Consider the following 20,379-nt stretch of genomic DNA (forward strand, 5'->3'; position numbering starts at 1 on the left):
TGAGACTAGGAAACAAATTACAGGGTATGTTATATTGCAAGTGTAGATTATGCAGTCTTCATCAACAGAAACAAAACATGATGGGGGGCGGGGATGGAAATATTTAAGTGAATTTTAATTGAAATGTCTCGTGGTTTTAACATTAAAAGACATGCCTATAAAATAAGTACCTATAAAAGTCTTCACTAAAATGGTAAAGTGCTCATTTCCAAGTAGTAAAATATTGAAACTTTTTCTTTTCATCGTTGATAGTGATTTATTTAACATTTCAATACTTTATCGTTATTATGATTGTCATTATTTTAGACGAATGCACGGAAGTCAAAGGACTTCCAAATGCACGGAAGTCAAAGGCTACCTTCACCCTGGTAGCCTTGCGAATGTCCACTGCTGCGCGCGGGGCTTTCTGGGGATTGTAGTCCATAGGCCTCCTTGCGCATGCGCCGTGGTACCAGACGCTAGCTGCAGGCGACATTTTTTGGGATGCTGGGGTGAGTCCCGCGTGGACCGCGCCCCTCTCGGAAGCGTAGCCAGGAATAGGGCTGCAGGATGTGCAGCTGTGACCCTTCCCTGTGGACTGAAGTAGGAGGAGTGGAAGAGGGGACTGGTGACCAATGATAAGGCCTCGTGGGTGGGGTAGGCTGGGGAAGTTCAGCGGCCCCTACCTACCCGGGTTGGGATGGGAAGCGCGTGGGCTCGGTTTGGGAAGCAGCCCTGGGTTTGACAAAACGTGCATCTTCACGTTTCGTGACAGCGACTTGCGCTGTGCCACCTTGGGTCGAGGCTTAGGGTCCAGTCTTGGAATGTGCATCTCTGGATGAGGGCAGAGGGGCGCTGGCTCAGAGTTTGGGAGTAATGGCTGGGGCTGTGCCTCCCTGAATGGGATGAGGGATTTGCTTAAGCAGCTTTTCTCTGGAGATAGAGGATGGCTTGGGCTATTCTCGCTCAGTTTGGCGCGGGCGATTCTGGCTCAGCACCCCTAGGTTCTTGGATGGGGAGTTGTCTTGGGTCTGAACTCTGGATTTTAGCAGCTCTGACTCCATTTGGGCATTTCTGACTTCAGGGCAGAGGTTCCGGCTTCTGGCAATAAGGAAACAACTCAGACTGTAATAACTCAGGAGTTTAATATCACCGCATACATTTTGAAAAGAACGGTCCCAGGCCTGGCGCGGTGCCTCCCTCCTGTAATCCCAGCACTTTGGGTGGATCACGAGGTCAGGAGATCGAGACCATCCTGGCTAACACGGTGAAACCCTGTCTCTACTAAAAAAAAAAAAAAAAAAAAAAATTACAAAAAATTTGCCGGGCATGGTGGCGGGAGCCTGTAGTCCCAGCTACTCCGGAGGCTGAGGTTGGAGAATGGTGTGAACCCGGGAGGCGGAGCTTGCAGTGAGCTGAGATCGCGCCACTGCACTCCAGCCTGGGCAACAGAGCGAGACTCTGTCTCAAAAAAAAAAAAAAGAAAAGAAAAGAAAAGAAAAGAAAAGAACTTCCCCAAATTATTAACTCCATTCTCACCTCACATGCTGTGAGCCAGGGAGTACGGAATTTGAGTATTATAAAGCACATGAGCAAATGTAAGTGTTAAATTACACTCAACAAATTTGAAATTTCAATGCTCTCTGTATATTTGATAAAGTTAGAGATTTAGTGTTAATTATTTTAGGTGTAATGGCAGCTTTTATTACATTTCTGATCGTGTTTCTGAACAATTGCAGTTCCAGATTCAGCTGCACTTTTCCTCTAGGTCTTCATTCGCTGAAGAGGTTGATATGGGCATCTGGTCTCGTTCGTGATGTATTCCTCAGATCAGAGTAGTTGTCAGGTTGAGGGATGAGAAAGGCATTTGTGTGAGAGAGCTGTGTGGACTTTGGCAGATAGGGAAAAAACAAGAGTCCTGAGGTGCCACGTGTCCCATGCCTTTGGCTCCCCACCTTTTCCACCCTGCTGTCTGCCCTGAAAGGCCGCCATTGCCTTCTGGCATTGCTTGTCTTTGGCCAATGGGAAGTCTCAACAGGAAGGTTTGGAGAGAGGAAGAAGTGTGAGTTGGAGGATCTTGTCCCCGAGTTCTCTCTCTGCAGGATTGTCACAGATTAGCTGCCCTTCTAAACAACAGGTCATGGTTTTGGTGGTCCCGGCCACACAGTCCTCTCAGTTCCAGGCTCCAGGGACTGCTCCCTCCCCTTACCTCTTAAGGCCCAGGTAGTATAATGGCACCTCCCTGTCACTTCCCAGGATAGAGCCTTATCCACTCTGATTTCCTTACCCCCAGCCAACACCATTGTAAGCCGTCTGTTTATTAAACTCACCTCAAATTTGAATGTGCCATCTGGTTACTGCCATGGCCCATAGTTGACACAGGCAGAGAGTGTCTGAAGCCAGAAATTCAGGAAACCAAACCCTCAACCATATATGTGTGACTGCATGTGTGGAGATGTGTGCTTGAAAATAAACCTGTCCCATTATTGGCTCTGAAGTGAGAACAGGTACTGGAAGTAGAGGGTGAGTTTATGTCTTTGCACGTGCATGTAATGTATAATATCCAAGCCAATTCTATTTGTACATTTGTTAATATTAAGAAACACTGATTGAGTGCTTGTTAAATGATAAGATCCTTAGCAAGTACAGTGGATAAAAGACTACGGCTTGTTTTTGTTTGTTTGTTTGTTTGTTTGTTTTTAGGATTTGTAGTTTTTTGACAGGGGAAAGGAAGAGTGTTTCCTCGGTAGGTTTTAACTATTTTAAAATGATGTAATTCATGCTGTATTAATGACTTGAACATTCCTTATTTTGGCCTTTGTTGGAGCCCAAAATAAGAAGTGATTAATGATGTCTCTTAAAGGTAGTAAAAGAGAGAAAAAGAGTCAAAGGATTTACCCTAAAGACATTTCATATTCTACTAACCTGATTCTATAACCCTGTGAGCTGCAATTCAAAGGGTAGCCAACAGACCAGTGCCAATAAATGATATTGGTCTGTGACCAGATAATTTGAGAACTTAAGTGTAGATGTTTTAAATTTTGTCTTATTGATTAACATAATAATAACAATTGGGCTTTAATTTGCATACCTTCTTAATTTCCTTTTTCCAGTAATTTCTTTTTACTGTATCTTACCAAAATATCAGTCTGTGACAGACTGAAAGTAACAGTAATAATAATAATAAAAACTAGTCTTTTATCACAGATAGTGTGAGAAGCACTATCTTAGAAGGCAGAAACCTGGTTTTTGGCTTTTATTTTTTAATCTTTGGAGTTTCCACAGTGCTTAAAGTGGCAATTTTATTCAGTAAGTTTCTCCACAAAGGCGAGAGGCAATTGTGTTTACAGGGTTTATCTGATGGAATCCCAATAAAAAATAGACAGAACACTCAAATGGGGTAATTTGAGAAGAGCTTAATAAAGGGACAATCTATAAAGTTGTAGGCAGGCTGTGGTAATCAACAAAGGGTATGGCAATATTTAAGAGCTAGTGATAGCAGGGTAACTTACTGCCTTTAGGACTGAAGGGCTAAGGGAGGAGGCAGTCGCTAAAACCTGAAGAAAGATTCATTGGATGACAGCTGCCTGATGGTGGCCATGAACTTTGTTCAATGGATATGGAACTTAGCCATTCCACAGCAACCTTTAGGGAAAAACCTGGGGGAATAAATATTCTGACTTCACTCTTGTCCCTTCCCTGGATCTCTTGCTGACTTTCCCCATTGGCTGAACCCAACTGGAATCTAATTGGCAAGGGAATTCACTGATATAAGCAGTACAGGAAGGGGCTTTAGTGTATATGAAGTGGCGAGCTTAGAAGTCTGCCTATCTACTTTGCTACTTGCTGTCTGAGAGCATGTATAGTTCAGTATACCATGAGCATTTCCAGAGCAGAGGATGTGTCTTATATGTCATAGGTGTGTCATCAATATTTGCAAAAGCAGTGGATAGAATGGCTGCTGGAGAGATAGTTTAGGAAGCCAAGAGTCAAGGTGTAGATGTTTAAAAATTTGCATTATTGATTAACATAATAATAAAAATTGGGATTTAATTTGTATATCTTGGCTAATTGCAAGTTCTTTAGACCACAGGCCTGGCCATACAAGGTCAAGTCTTGCATGTAAAAGTGGAAATAGCAGAAGGCCCCTGTCATCCTGAGATTTCTCTCTTTTTTTTTTCTTTTTTTTTTTTTTGAGACAAAGTCTGTCTCTGTTGCACAGGCTGGAGTGCAGTGGTGCAAGCACAGCTCACTGCAGCCTCTGCCTCCCAGGTTCAAGTGATTGTCCTGCCTCAGCCTCCTGAGTAGCTGGGACTACAGGTGCCTGCCACCAATCCCAGCTAATTTTGTATTTTTAGTAGAGACAGGATTTCACCATGTTGGTCAGGCTGGTCTCGAACTCCTGGCCTCAAGTGATCTACCTGTCTCAGGTTCCCAAATTGCTGGGGATTACAGGCGTGAGCCACTGTGCCCAGCCCTGAGATTGCTGCCTTATTCAGCAATTCTGGAGCCTTTTTTCCAGCATAATACAGATGTATATTATGTCAGTTCATTCACAAATCTGAGAAAAGGAAAAGAATGTGCAGGTTTTGACCCAAAAGCTTGAGGAGAGAGATAGGAGTCACACAGTGGTCTGAGATTGAGGGACTGGGGACAAATCTAGGGAAGTCTTGAGGAGGTGGGAGTTCAGTCTGTTCAGAACGAGAAGAGACGATATCTAGGGAGAGAAGGAACTGAGAGAAATTTGTACAGATAAGGAAGGAACCAATGTTCATTTATAACTTGTTGAATCCATGATCTCATGGATTCTTTCTTCCTTGCAGTTCTTCTTTTCCAGAATCCTGCCCTTTCCAAAAGGAAGATGGTATGATTAAGTTCCAGGTAAGTTAAGGGGTTCTTTCTCTTTAAATATACTGTTCATTCTGAGGAACCAGACACTTCTGCTTTCTGAAAGGAGGTCAGCATTTTTTTAATGACTACTATGTATTAGGTACTTCATCTTGCTCATAATGACTTTGTGAGGCAGATGGTTTGACTCCCTTTATAGAAGTGAAGAAACAAACTCACAGATTTCAAGATGTCTACTTTGGTGCTACTCTAAGTGTGGTTCATGTAGCAGTACCAGTCCATGAACTGCTTATCACTGCCCCATGAGGGAAAAAGAATCAAGAGTAAGTTCAGAAACTTTTATAGCAATTTGGTGTTGCCGCAGCATCTGAGTGCATGGGCAGCATATACATGACTATACTCTAAATGTCACTGGTCTCGTTCGATAAGTAACAAGATTTGAATGGGTATCTATTGGTCAGAGTTCAACCAGCAAGGCAGAACCAGTAAGAGATATATATTAAGAGATTTATCTTAAGGAATTGACTTATATGATTATGGAGGCTAACTAGGCAAGTCCAAAATCCACATGGCAGTCCCTCAGGAAGGATGGCCAGAACTCTTAGACACAGACTGAAGCCGCTGTCTATGGGTGGAATTTCTCCACCTCTCAGGGAAGCCTCAGCTCTGCTCATAAGACCTTTTAGTTTTTTGAATCAGACATACTCAGATTAGTTAGAATAATCTCCCTTAAAGTAAACTGATTATGGACTTTAATCACATCTACAATTTATGTTCATAGCAATACCTAGATTAGTGTTTGATTCAATAACTGAGGACTGTAGCTTAGCCAAGTTGTCACATTAAAAAGACCATGACAGTGTGGAGGAAGGATTTTCTTTTAATCATGAACAAAATTAATTATGAAAGTACACAGAAAGAACAAATGGTATTATGAGCCTCCATTTGCAGTACCCATCATGCAGTTTCAATGATTAACTTTTTGCCAAAGAGATTTGCTTAATCTCTTTTTCATTTTTTTCTTTCCCAGAGTATTTTAAAGACGCATGTTATTTTACACTGTATTGTTTATCTCTGAGCACATCACTTTTGTATAGTACTTTATTATATATGCAACTAAAATGAATGAGCTCACACTTTTATCCTTCTGCCTGGAAACCATCTTGCCCAAGTCCAAGATTCATTAGGTAAATTTTCTATCTTCTAAATTACAGCAACAGTTTACCAAATGTTCACCACTACATCCAGGTCACCATTTTTCCAACCTCCTATAACAGTGTCCTCAATGGTTACGGCCTGGACCTAAAGCCGATGCCAAGAATATTTGGTAGCACTCTGCTGGTTTTGGTTAGCTTGGGTGTGCCCTCATAGTGAAGACAGAGGGACAAGAGAGCAAGTGAACGCGTGAGATCTGTCAAGGCCCAGGTTAGAACAGGCACATTCTCACTTCTGCTTCATTTTGGTAGCCAGAGTAAGTTACATTGCCAAGTCAAAACTAAAGGGGTAAGAAAACACACTCTGGTCCTTTAGTGGGATTAGTGAGTATGGAAGAGGATATTTCTAAACAGCAATCTAATTTACCACATTCTCTATGTATTTCAGTATATATTTCCTAAAATATTGACTAATGAGATAATCAATAATTATTTCGTATTATCTAATACCCAGACAATAACCAAATTTCCCTGATTATCTCAAAAATTTTTTTAACCGTTGGTTTGTTCAAATGGGATCTTACCAAGGTCTATACTATCATATAGTTGGCTGTTGTGTCTCATAATCTCTTTTAATCTAGAGAAATTTGCCCCTCTACTTTATTCTCTCCTGCTATTGACTTGTTGTAGAAACCAAGTTTGGTGTCCTGTGTTCTTTCCTATGTTTGGAATGCATTTGTTTGCTTCCTTTTCTTATGTTTCAATGTGTTATCTATCCACAGTATTTCTTGTAAGTGGAAGCACCAGATGCTTGAATAGATTCAGGTTCAAGGTTTTACAAGAATACTTCATAGATGGTTATACAAGAATACTTAAGACAGGAAAAGATTTATAGATTTTTGCAAGTGTTTATTCGTTGATAAATTTGGTTTCTTAATATTTTGGGGCTCTCCTTGTATCTGCATCCTATGACAATCGCTGCCTAGGCTTCCTACAAGGCATCCATCCAGCTACAAGGGTGGTGGAGAAATGAGTGTTTTGTTATCCCAGGCTCTATAGTTGAGGCAGAGAAGGGAGAATGGGGCATAGGCTGGGTGAACCTCTATCCCTAACCCCTTCTCCCTACATTTGAACACCCCAAGTAGACTTCAGGGTATCTGTATTTCCTGAATGATTAACTCAAATTCGATTTTGTTGCCTCCCACAGAAGAAGGTATACAGTTGTGTTACTGAGAGAGTGATGCTATTAGGACAACCGTGCTGACTCCCCTAGATTTTGTTTTTAATCATTGTCAGATTTGGGTAATTGGACAATTGTTGGGAACATATTCTTCGTGACGTCCTTTGTAACCGCTTGCAACTTTCGTTTGAAAGCTCTGCATTATTTAGAGATGCAGAGTCTATTGAGAGAACATATCTGTAAATACTTAACTCTGAGCAGTGTGATATATGCAGCGATAGAAATATTTTATGTAAAAATTTGTTTCTTGATTAGGAGATGGTTATTAACATCAGATTATTCCCCACATCCTTTTATTTTGAGAAATTTCAATTTATCAGGAAAATGAAAGAAGAGCATAATGTGTAATATTCACCTAGATTCACCAATTGTTGACAATCACCCACAAACATATGCATAATATACGTATATACACACATATCTATATTGTATTTTGATGACCCAGTTGGGGATAAATTGCAGGCATTAATATAATTCATCCCTAAATATTTCAGCTTGTGTCTCCTAAGAGTAAGAGCATTTTCCTACATTTCCACCTTACTGCTAACATACTCAAGAAATTTCACATTGATACCACCATTTTTTAATACCGAGTTGATATCCAAATGTTCTTAATTATCCTAATAATCTCCCTTTTCTCTATTGTGTTTTTTGAATCTAGGAGCCAGGCTTTTAGTTACCCTGTCTTCTTAGTTCCTTTTAACATGATAAAAATAGATTAATCTGCCATGAAAAAGTGAAAATACCAAATCTTGGTGTGTGATGAGAAATGAAATCATGGAACAGTACTAGACTTGTGTATCAGCACAACACCTTAGTATAGATTTATCTGTGCCTATTTCCTGGGCCATATTTTATAATTTGATTAATATTGTTCTTTGGGAATCCCTGATCCAATAGGATTAATGTCCTTATGAGAGAGCCTCAATAGAGCTTACTCTCATTCTCCCTCTGCCATGTAAGGACACAGTGAGAGGACAGCTGTCTACAAGCCAAGAGAAGAAACCTGAATGAAACTTATCTTGGTGGTACTTGATCTTAGACTTTCCAAACTCCAGAACAGTAAGAAGTTAGTTTATTTTGTTTAACCTAATCAGACTGTGGTATTTTATTAAGGCAGCCCAAACAGACTAAGACCAGTCATTTGCGTGGATGATTGATGTGGCATGTGGTTGATGTTTTAGGAAAGGGTGACATTCAAGGACATAGCTGTTGTCTTCACCAAGGAAGAGCTTGCTCTATTGGATAAAACCCAGATAAACCTGTACCAAGATGTGATGCTGGAAAACTTCAGGAACCTCATCTCAGTGGGTGAGTAACTGAGCATCAGACCACTGGACCTGTGTCCTGAAATCGTCATTTCATACCAGATAGAAAACTCCAGTTAGATCACAAAGAGAAACTTTGACCACTGGAAAGAAAACTCCTAAGAGATGCATGTGCTGGTTAGAACCCTGCAGTTAATGAGTTTTTACAGATCAGTGTGAGGATCTGGCCCCTTGTGAAGGGTTTGTGAGGGAGCTCTCCCCAAATCTCATACTCTGGCCTGTGGGCATTCAATGCAGTTAGTAATCACTCCCTCCCCTAATCACACATTTAGGCTCTCATTCTTTCCTCGTATTTCTCAGAATGAGACTTATAAAATTCACACATCACCAAGAGCCTTGATCTATGGGTTGCTTCTGCAGAAAAATCAATGTTTATCCATTGTTTTGGATAAACCAGTGTTAAAGGAACCAAGGGAGAACTTTGGTTTGGTTGGCAGTTACAATAGCCAACACTTACTTGTACATAGTAAGTGTAATCTAAGTGTTGGCTTATTTGATTACTTTTTGATAAATATCTAACCTCGTTTTCATTTCTCAGAGGTTCATATACAGTTATGTGTTACCTAAGTTTAGTGTATGAGATAGAAGTATGGTTTGGCTATATCCCTACCCAAGTCTCATCTTGAATTGTAGCTCCCATACTTCCCACATGTTGTAGGAGGGGCCTGGTAGGAGGTAACTGAATCATGGGGCAGGGGTCTTTCTCGTGCTGTTCTTATGAGAGTGACTACGTCTCATGAGATTTGATGGTTTTATAAATTGGTGTTCCCCTGCACAGGCTTTCTCTTTGCCTGCCGCCATGTAGGATGTCCCTTTGCTCTTCCTTCACCTTCTGCCATGATTGTGAGGCCTCCACAGCCACATGGAACTATGAGTCAATTAAACCTCTTTCCTTTATAAATTACCCAGTCTTGGGTATGTCTTTATTAGCAACATGAGAATGGACTAATACAGATAGTTACTGTTATTATCCCCCTTTTATGGACGTATTACTCTATTTTCACACTGCTGATAAAGACATACACGAGACTGGGCAGTTTACAAAAGGTAGAGATGTATTGGACTTACAGTTCCACATCCCTGGGGAGGCCTCATAGTCATGGTGGAAGGTGAACGGCACGTCTCACATGGTGGTAGACAAGAGAAGAGAGTTTGTGCAGGGAAACCACCCCTCCCCCTTTTTTTTTGAGTCTGGCCCTGTAGCCAGGCTGCAGTACAGTGGTGCTATCTTGGCTCACTACAACCTCCAACTACCAAGTTCAGGCAATTCTCCTGCCTTAGCCAACCCAGTATCTGGGAATACAGGCATGCACCACCATGCCCAGCTAATTTTTGTATTTTTTAGTAGAGACGGGGTTTCACCATGTTGGCCAGGATTGTCTCAATCTCTTGACCTCCTGATCAACCCAATTTGGCCTCCCAAATTGCTGGGATTACAGGTGTGAGCCACTGCGCCCATTCAGAATCTCCCTTTTAAAAACCATCAGATTTCATGAGACTCATTCACTATCATGAGAATAACACAGGAAAGACCCTCCCCCATAATTCAATCGCCTCCTACCAGGTTCCTCCCATGACACATGGGAATTGTGAGAGTTACAATTCAAGATGAGATTTGAGTGGGGACACAGCCAAACCATATTATCCCACCCCAGCCCCTCCCAAATCTTATGTCTTTACATTTCAAACCATTCGTGCCTCCCAACAGTCCCACAAAGTCTTAACTCATTTCAGCATTAACTCAAAAGTCCACAGTCCAGTGTCTCATCTGAGACAAGCCAAGTCTCTTCCATCTATGAGGCTTTAAAATAAAAAAACAATGTATTTACTTCCTAGATACAGTGCAGGTGCAGGCATTGTGTAAATGCAGCTGTTCCAAATGGGAGAACTTGGCCAAAACAAAGGGGCTACAGGCCCCATGCAAGTCTGAAATCCAACGGGGCAGTCAAATCTTAAAGCTCGATAGTGATCTCCTTTGACTCCATGTCTTGCATCCTGGTCACGCTGATGTAAGAGATGGGTTTTCATGGTCTTGGGCAGCTCCATCCCTGTGGCTCTGCAGAGTATAGTCTCCCTTCCGGCTGCTTTTGTGGGCTGGTGTTGAGTGTTTGTGGCTTTTCCGGGCACACGGTGCAAGCTGTCGGATCTAGCATTCTGTGGTCTGAAGGACAGTGGCCCTCGTCTCACAGCTCCACTAGGTAGTGCCCTGGTAGGGACTCAGTGTGGGGGCTGTGACATGTGGGAATTATGGGACATGACACGTGGGAATTATGGGAGTTACAATTCAAGAAGAGATTTGGGTGGGGACACAGCCAAACCATATCAATGGACGAAACAACTGAATCACAGAATTAATAACTTGCCCATGATCACACAGCTTATAAGAAGAACTAGGACTTGAGCCCTCCTAATCTTGCCCTAGGTCCTGTGTTTTTAATAAATAACCTCGTGAAACCAAAGTGTAATCTGTAAACACAGGACCTTCTACATAAATCTGCATATCCCTGCAGTTGTTTCTCAGACTGCAGGATAAAACCCTCTTGGTGAGTCCTGAAATCAAATTACTGTGTCATAACTAGCAATTCTTAAAAAGCAAAATAGATTAATAGAACAGAAAACAAAAGAATTTATCAAAGTGCATTGCACATCGTATGTAAGTATCAGCTGATAAAACTTCTGTTTTAGTGAGCAGTCTGTGTTGATGTTCGTGCCTATTCCTACTGAATCACAATGCTGATTTTATTGTGGGTTACAATCAGAACAATTGGGAAACCACTGCTTAAAGCCCATTTGGGGCTGCTCATGGTCTCCCTTTCCCTGATACTATCTTATAAACTAAAGTCACTTTCAATAAAACAACCCAGAAAGGACCTTAAACCAGAAGCAGTATCCAGTGGGACTTGACCATGATATTCATGCCATTTTGAAACCCATCATAGGGTCCCAAAAATATGATCGTCCTCTTCTGCCTCAGCCCCCGGTTTGTTATATACCACAATCTTGCTTCCCTGGGTGCCAGGCCATTGACAATCCACAGTATCTGTTCCCCATTCTCATAGTCATGGCTGTTTGAGATTCTGCAATAACTTAAAAGGTCAGAACTTAAGGAAATGGAATATAGGATCTGAGTGGTCTCTATCTTTTCATGAAGACAAAGAACGTCGGGGAACATAAAAAGGCTGTCTCTTAGAGCTTGTCTCAGAGGTTTACATATGCATCCCCGCACAATGCCAGGACCATGTTTCACAGTGTTTATCCCTATTTCAATCCCCATTGCCTTTTTATCCCCATCCCCTTAAGGCTCACCATGTACAGTTGTGCAGTTTGTACACAAACATACATGATAGTCCTCCTTATGACAGTGATGTGAAGGAAGGGAAGCCATCAGGAGATAGAACCTGTTTGTTTCTGAAACTTCTTGTAACCCTTTGTGTCCCTTACTCTGCCCAACATATGAAAAACACTCCATCAATATGTATTATTTCTATACACACATACACTACACAAAATGGGAGCCTTTCCCATACCTTTTGTAGCAAGATTATTAAAGTCTTTTTATTGACTACTCTTATAGCGGGGAGGTGAATTTCTTCCTTCATAAATTTTTCCTAAGATTTCCTTTTATTCTTTTTTGCTGTGTGGGGGTTGAAAGGTCTTGCCGTTTCACCCAGGCTGGAATACAGTGGCACAATCTTGGATCACTGCAGCCTCTGCATCACAGGATTAAGCAATCTTCCTACCTCAGATTTCCAAGTACCTGGGATCATAGGCAAAACCGAGACAATTTTTAATTTTTTTTGTAGAGATGCGATCTCACCGTACTGCCCAGCCTGGTCTTAATCTCCTGAACTTGAGTGACCCTCCCACCTCAGCCTCTGAAAGTGTTGCTATGACAAGCATAAGCCACTGCACCTGGCCAAGATTTCTCTTAATTTCCCTACAATACTTGATTTCTAATTGGCAGCTCACAGGTTAGAATTATTGTTGCTCTAACTGTTTCACATGTCAATGGGAGCCAGGGACAACTTCCCACCCCATCATAATATTTCATTTTCTCAAAACCTCTGAACAGGTGATTCACAAATTCTCTTTCTTCTCATGGGAGACGGGATTAAAAAAACATTTTGAATCTTCAGGAAAAGGGGTTAAATTGCCTTTCTCAAGAAGTGCTTCATTGCTGGCAGATTTGGAAACAAAGGATCCGGGATTTAAGTGTGAGTCAGGATTATATCATGAACCTTCAAGAACAGTGTTCCCCACATTTAGAAGATGTTTACCTCTGTGAAGAGTGGGCAGGCATGTCTCTTCAGATTTCTGAAAACAAAAACTATGGAGTAAATGCCATTATCAAAAATCGAGATATCACAGCATGGCAAAGCCTGACACAGGTTCTTACCCCAGAATCTTGGAAGAAAGCCAACATAATGACCGAGCCCCAGAAATCTCAGGGAAGATATAAGGGAATTTACGTGGAAAAGAAATTGTACAGATGTGCTTGGCATGATGACAGCCTCAATTGGACATCACGTGATCATCATGAGTCCCAAGAATGTAAAGGAGAGGACCCTGGTAGACACCCCAACTGTTGGAAAAACTTGAGTATGAAATCAACAGTTGAACAACATGATGCGGCCCATGCTTTACCACAGCCTTTCACATGTAATAACTGTGGAGTGGCCTTTGCAGATGATACAGATCCTCGTGTCCATCACAGCACTCACCTAGGAGAAAAATCTTATAAATGTGACCAGTATGGAAAGAACTTAAGTCGGAGCCAATATCTTATCATTCATTGTAAAAGCCACTCAGAAGAGACTCCCTATGAATTCCACGAATGGCCTACAGGCTTCTAACAGAGCTCAGACTTTCCCAGATGTCAGAAAGTCCCCTCAGGAGACAATCCCTACAAATGTAAAGAATGTGGCAAGGGCTTCAGGTGCAACTCCTCCCTTCACAACGATCATCGAGTCCACAAAGGGGAGATGCCCTACAAATGCGACTTATGTGGGAAAGCGTTTGGATTTAGGTCACTTCTTTGTATTCATCAGGGAGTACACACAGGGAAAAAGCCCTACAAATGGTGAAGAGTGTGGGAAGGGCTTTGAACAGTACTCCAACCTTCTTATCCATCAGAGAGTCCACACTGGAGAGAAGCCCTACAAATCCAGTGAGTGTGGCAAGTGTTTTAGTTCAAGCTCCGTTCTTCAAGTCCACTGGAGGTTTCACACAGGGGGGAAACCTTATAGGTGTGGTGAGTGTGGAAAGGGCTTCAGCCAAAGTACACAGCTTCACATTCACCAGAGAGTCCACACAGGGGAGAAACCATACAAATGCAATGTGTGTGGAAAGGATTTTGCTTATAGCTCTGTTCTTCACACTCATCAGAGAGTTCACACTGGAGAAAAACCATATAAATGTAAAGTGTGTGGAAAGTGCTTTAGTTACAGTTCATATTTTCACTTCCATCAGAGTGATCACACCAGAGAGAAACTATATAAATGTGATGAGTGTGGTAAAGGCTTCAGCCGGAATTCAGATCTTCATGTTCATCTCAGAGTCCACACAGGACAGAGGCCCTATAAGTGTAAGGCATGTGGTAAGGGCTTCTGTCGTAATTCACACCTCCTTGCCCAACAGAGAGTGCATATATATGAGACACTGTACACACATTGTGAGCATGGCAAAGACCTTCTGACTCATCAAAGACTACATGAGCAGAGAGAAACATTATAAACGTAGTAAGTCAGGGTTAAATTAGGAAAACAGAAGCCACACTGTATTCCAGATAATAGAAGCTTACTCAGCCTGTGGGAGGGCTGGGGGAGCAAAAGACGGGGACAATGCCATCGACAATGTCAGCCCGCAGCACTGGGGTGTGCCAGGCAAGTATTGTGGATTTCAAGAACTTCTGTATGCTACAATGGCAAAGTAGGTTACTCTTGACAAATGGGTGGTTTGTGGTAGTGTTTGTAGTTAGAGGTCAAATTTCCATTAAAGGGTGTATCCAGGAAAAAAATTCTAATTGGGATGATTATGGTAAGGTCTTCAGTTTAGCAAAAGTCCCTAGATATTTTTTAGTCCCCAATGGAAAAATATTCTCTGTATGAAGAACATTCAAAAGTGTGCTCAGGAATGAAACCAATGCTCTTACTATGAAAGAATATTAGTACTCAGGTTTTCTATGAGATTCTCTGCACAGGCAAGAAGCTCTGCAGAAGTGACATTTGAAGGATGCGGCAAAGGCAGTGCTGTATTAATCATACTGGTTCCATTTCCTTGCAAATAAGAAGACTCTATTCCTCAGTAACTCTTGCAGTTAAGAGTGTGCCCATGTTTGAGCTCTAGCCAATGGAGTGTGAGCAAAAGTGATACAAGCCACTTTCAGGTCTAGTCTTTATAAACATCCTCAGGCTTCTCTATCCCTGCCAAGGTGACCTTGGAGGCTGCTTATTCCAGACTGGGTCGATAGAAGGTCGCTATCTGATCTGTGTTGGATTTCTTTTTAGAGTAAGAAATAAAAATTCATTGTGTCTCACCACTGAGATTTTTAGTGGTTTAATTTTTACTGCAGCATTGCCTAGGCCATCCTGACTAGCATGGAGGGATTTTATAGCAATATGTTTCATTGTCATTGGAGTCCACATACAGAAGCAACATTGTAATTCAGAGTTCAAAGCTTTTAAGTCTTTAAGGCTTGATGTGGCAGTGCAACCATCTAAAATGGTATGGATGGGACTTCTCCAGTGATAACCTTCATTCTTTGGTGTGTACACCAAAAAGAAATGTTCAAGATGATATAGCTGTGGTAAAACTTTACTGAAAAGTACAACCCACAGACGTAAGAAATCTCATACAATAGAGAAACTCTGTAGTGTGGGAGCTGAATAAATTTGTCAGCTCACACATTAAATGCGATTAAAAATTAACTAGAATAGGTGTTCTGTGGTTAGTCTTAATAAAATCAATTGAATAAAGCTAACATTTACTAAAGTGAGCAATAACATGTAAAAAACCAACAGTGTTCATTTCAGACTGATGCAGTCTTCTTCTCAGCAGACTTGTATAATAATGGGTTTTTAAAGGGTGCTCTTTCTGTCAGCTTCCTCCCAAAATTGTCATTTAATTGGGGATAACAGATGAATTCGAGAGGCGATCTCTTTGCTCTTTTTTTTTTTTTTTTTTGGAAACAGGGTATTGCTCTGTCACCCAGGTGGCTGGAGGGCAGTGGCCTGATCATGGCTCACTGCTGAAGCCTTGAACTCCTGGGCTCAAGTGATCATCCTGCCTCAGCCTCCTGAGTAGCTGGGACTACAGGCATATACCACCATGTTCAGCTAATGTTTTCTTTAAAAAATTTACTTGTAGAGATGGGGTCTTGCTTTATTTCCCAGGTTAGTCTCATTCTGGTTTCAAGTGATCTTCCTACCTCAGCTTCCCAAGGTGCAGGGATTACAAGTGTGGGCCACTACACTTAGCCCACAATGTCTTTCATTTTTTCTTCAAAAACAATGTCCTTTTTTGTTTTAATTGACTTATAGGTTTCTTCATTTGGATCATGGTTTATTCCTAGTTTTTCCTTCATTACATTTTCCGGCCAGTTATAGTTTGTAAATAGAATAGCCAGTCAAGTGCAAATAAAACCGTCCCTGAAGTGTCATTTTCTTACTGATCAGGTGGATAAGAGTGAAGTATTTTAAAAATTCTATGTCAGTAGAAATGAGGAAATGAGTGTTCTTACATAAGTTGGTGGGGAAAAAAAACGGGTACAAAGTTGCTGGAGAGGATCTTGTCTACATATATCAGATGTACAATTTGCATTGTCTTTGAGCCAATGATCCTCCTTCTCAGAATGTATTTTTAGGATGTAATTACATGAGTGGAAAAATATGGTTTCAGAAAGAAATATATTCTAAGAATTTTGCAATGAGAAGACCGTAAACAACCTGAAGCTTCATGTGTAAGAGATTAAGTAAATTAAGGCATCCCATATAATGGAATAACATGACTCCATCAACAATGATCTAGATCTATAAACATGTCCACATATTATTGTCCATGTCCACTACATACTCCAGTCTTCCTACGCGAACAGTAGGTTAGAGAAAAAATCTGGGATACACATTATCCCAGGAAGCTTTTGGGGTTTACAATGGGTGCTACATTCCCTCATGACAGACTAAGCCCTCAGCCTTGGTGGAGGTGTCCCAGGCAATCCTCCAATTTGGTCAGGAGCAGCCCTTGCATATCACATTAAGGTTTTTAAATATATGATGCTAACAGGATTGTCTCCCTACTTCATAACATTGTTTGCTTTACCTCTTGTAACAAAGTAGCATGGAAAAAGCAGAAATTAGTCTAGCACCCAATCAGTGGGAGCCAATCTCATTTACAAATGTAGATGCAGAGATCCCAAATAAATATGAGCATGTCAAATCCAATGGTTTGATAAAAGCATAACAGACTCTGCTCATGTATAATTTATCCTAAATATGCTTATGAGCTTCTGCCTCATAACACACACAATAACTGAGTAGCTCTAAATACAAATTTATTTAGCTCATGATGTGTGAGCTGGCAAGTTCAGTTGGCCTTAGCTGAGCAGTTCTGTTGTGGGACATGCTAGATTACCTTACCTGGGCTTTGTGCATGCATCTGCATTCAGCTGATGGCTCATCTGGGCCTGGCTGTTTTATGATGGTCATAGGTAAGACAATGAATTTCTCTCTGTCATCATGGTCTCTCATCCTCCAGAAGACCAATCTAGGGTTGGTCCCATAGTGCCAGGGTTTCAAGAGCAAAAACTGTGATCTCTTAAGGCCTCATCAGAGAACAGGCTCAATGATACTTCCACCACATTCTAATGATTAAAGCAAGTCACAACACTGGCCCAGATTCATGCGGTGGGATTAAGACAAGATAAAAAATGTTGAGACATAATCATTGGAAGGAAAACGAAGGAACTATTTTTATGTTAGAGAATAATGTTATTTACTCATAAAATTCAAATTCACCTGTAAAATTTGACCAGTTGAAGTCTGTTTTAAAATTATCAGTTCAAAAAATTGGTTTCACACAAAATTGGCACATGAAAATTCATAGCATCACTATGTAAGTGTCTTTTATAAAATGTAGCCAAAATGTTTCATTCACAATAACAATTGTGTGCAAAGACCAGAATTGTCCAAAGGTAATTCTGGGAGTTCCCTTTGGGATGCGTAGGTGAGGAGCTATCTGGAGCCTCAGACTCCCACATTCTTCAGTGGGAAGGGCTTTACATGAGCTCAACTTCCCAGCCGCTTTCTCTTTCTGATGGGAGGTGTTAGAACCTGGCTTTCTCATGCAACTTCTGTGAAGCTCTGACAACTAAAGCCAGATTGTCTGTTTTAGTCAATATGTCGGATCAGTTAGTCATTTGATCTGACAACTAAAGCCAGATTTTCTGCTTTAATTAAGTTGTCCAGATTACCTTCATAGTCAATTTTTTCCCCCACCAACATGGATGCCTTCACAATTGCTCTTTAAGAAGGATAAAAGCATAGGGGTGAGGTGTGGTCTATCTCCTCCTTCACCCAGGCCCTGGTGATTCTTCAAGTGGTGAGAGAAATTGTGGTCCTGTGCGTTCTCTTCCAGACCCTTAGCTTATGTGTTTTCCCTATAAAACTTCGTCCTAATCCCAGCACTTTGGGAGGCCGAGGTGGGTGAATCACGAGATCAGGAGTTTAAGACCAGCCTGGCCAACATAGTGAAACCCCGTCTCTACTAAAAATACAAAAAATTAGCTGGTCATAGTGGCAGGCACCTGTAATCCCTACTACTCAGGAGGCTGAGGCTTGAGCCCAGGAGGTGGAGGTTGCAATGAGCCAAGATCGCACCACTGCACTCCAGCCCAGGCGACAGGGAGAGACTCTGTCTCAAAAAAAAAAAAAAGAAGTCCCTTATGTGTGATGATAAAATTTGATGAAGAGCAACATTGGTGGACTTACACTACCAGAGATCAACATTTATTATAAATTTTCTGTAATTAATACAGTGTAGTATTAGCTCAGGAGAGAAAAAAATAGATCAATGGAAAAGAATAGGGAGTCCAAAAACAGATCCACATGTATACAGTGAGTCAGTTTATCAGCCTTGAAATATGTTGGAGAAATAATAGTCATTTTAATAACTGATGCTGGGTTCACTGGCTACTTAACACTAGTTCTTCATAAAATTGCAGGTAATAAATACAAATAACATGCAGCTGGAAGACTGGGATCAGTAGCTGTGCCTCCACTAGACTGCCCACAGAAACACATAGTAACAGCTACCAAAGGTGTCTGATCTGTCTTGTCATTTTTTTAACTCATTTTGTTCAGGTATAATTTACATAAAGTGCAGATTTTAACTACATTTGTTTTAAAAATGTACATATCCTTGTTAATAATGCACATTCAACATGTTAAACATTTTCCTTACCCCAAAAAGTTCCCTTGTGCCCCTTTCCCTTCATTTCTTTCCAAAAAAGGATATAATCACTGTTTTGGTTTCTATCACCATATGTTGGATTTGTCTGTTCTTGAACTTTATATAAATTAAGTCATACTGTAATATACTCTTGTATTTGGCTTTTTTTCATTCAACATGGTTTTCTAAATTAGTAATTTATAATAAAGAGTGTTGCATATTTTCTATTGTTTATAAATTGTGTTCCAAAAACATTCTATGTTAGTAAAATTTATAGTAAACTTCTATAATGTACATACTTTTCTTTCTGGAGAGCCGTTTATTAAACATTTATTAGCATACCACTAACAGAGGAGATGTAACCCCAGAATTGGCCTTTTTCTTCTGAAGTCAACTGGCTTTGAATTAGAATGTAGCATTAGTTATTATTCCTCATTCCCCACTCATTCTCTGTATCTACTTCCCTTATTTTTTTCTTTTATTTTTCTGCAGACACTATGGTTACTTAGGTGTCTACTTCTCTTTTTCTGCATGGCTTTGAGTGGAGACACTGGTCACCTTTGTTCCCCACTGCCTTTTCAAAGGTGCATATTAGGGAACAAAAATATAGTGTCTCCCTCTAGAGCAGTAGATTTGTTTATGGCCCATTCTAGTGAAGACAGTGTCTCCCTCTAGGGTGAAGGGCAGTGGTTTTGTTCCCATGGGCTATCATAAAAGATTCAGGTTTCCTAAGCTTAGGGTTCTATTCCTACAATGCAGCCCGCTAGGCCTGCAGCACCTGGCTTTCCATGTCACTCTATGGGATTAGAATGCCAAAAGTCATTGCAAAGAATGACACTCTGGCTACTGCTGTGGTTGTGACTAAATAAAGTCCTTTGTCTCAGAGCCAGGAGTCTCTCATCTTGTGCCAGCATCTGTGAGACTGTCAGGCTAACTTGTGAGCTCATAAATTGGTTACTTTCAGATCCTTGGTTTTTGATGGAAATAAATGTCTCTTAATCTTAGATGCAAACTAGAGCTGCCTGGAATGCTTTCAGCTTTTTACAATTTTTTACTGGTGAAATATACATAACATGAAATTTACCATCTTCACCATTTTTAAGTGTATAGCTTAGTAGTGTTAAGTACATTTACATTGTTGTACAACCAATCTCCAAAACCCATTTTATCTTGCAAAACTAAAACTGTATCCCATTCAACAGCAACCCTCAATTTTCCCCTGCTCCCAGCCACTGGCAACCACTATACTTTGTGTCTCTATGCATTTGACTTCTCTGAGTCACATAAATGGAATCATACAGTATTTGACTTTTTTTTTCTTTTGAAATGGAGTCTCGCTCTGTCACCCAGGCTGGAGTGCAGTGGTTCCATCTTGGCTCACTGCAAG

General features: G+C 40.9%; 1 pseudogene; it reads left to right on the forward strand.

The window, feature by feature from the left end:
• Window positions 1–451: 451 nt before the first annotated feature.
• Window positions 452–19,162, forward strand: LOC129026161 (zinc finger protein 285-like; annotated as a pseudogene).
• The last annotated feature ends 1,217 nt before the right edge of the window (window positions 19,163–20,379 follow it).

This window comes from Pongo pygmaeus, chromosome 14 (assembly GCF_028885625.2).
Source record: "Pongo pygmaeus isolate AG05252 chromosome 14, NHGRI_mPonPyg2-v2.0_pri, whole genome shotgun sequence".
NCBI classification, from domain to species: domain Eukaryota; kingdom Metazoa; phylum Chordata; class Mammalia; order Primates; family Hominidae; genus Pongo; species Pongo pygmaeus.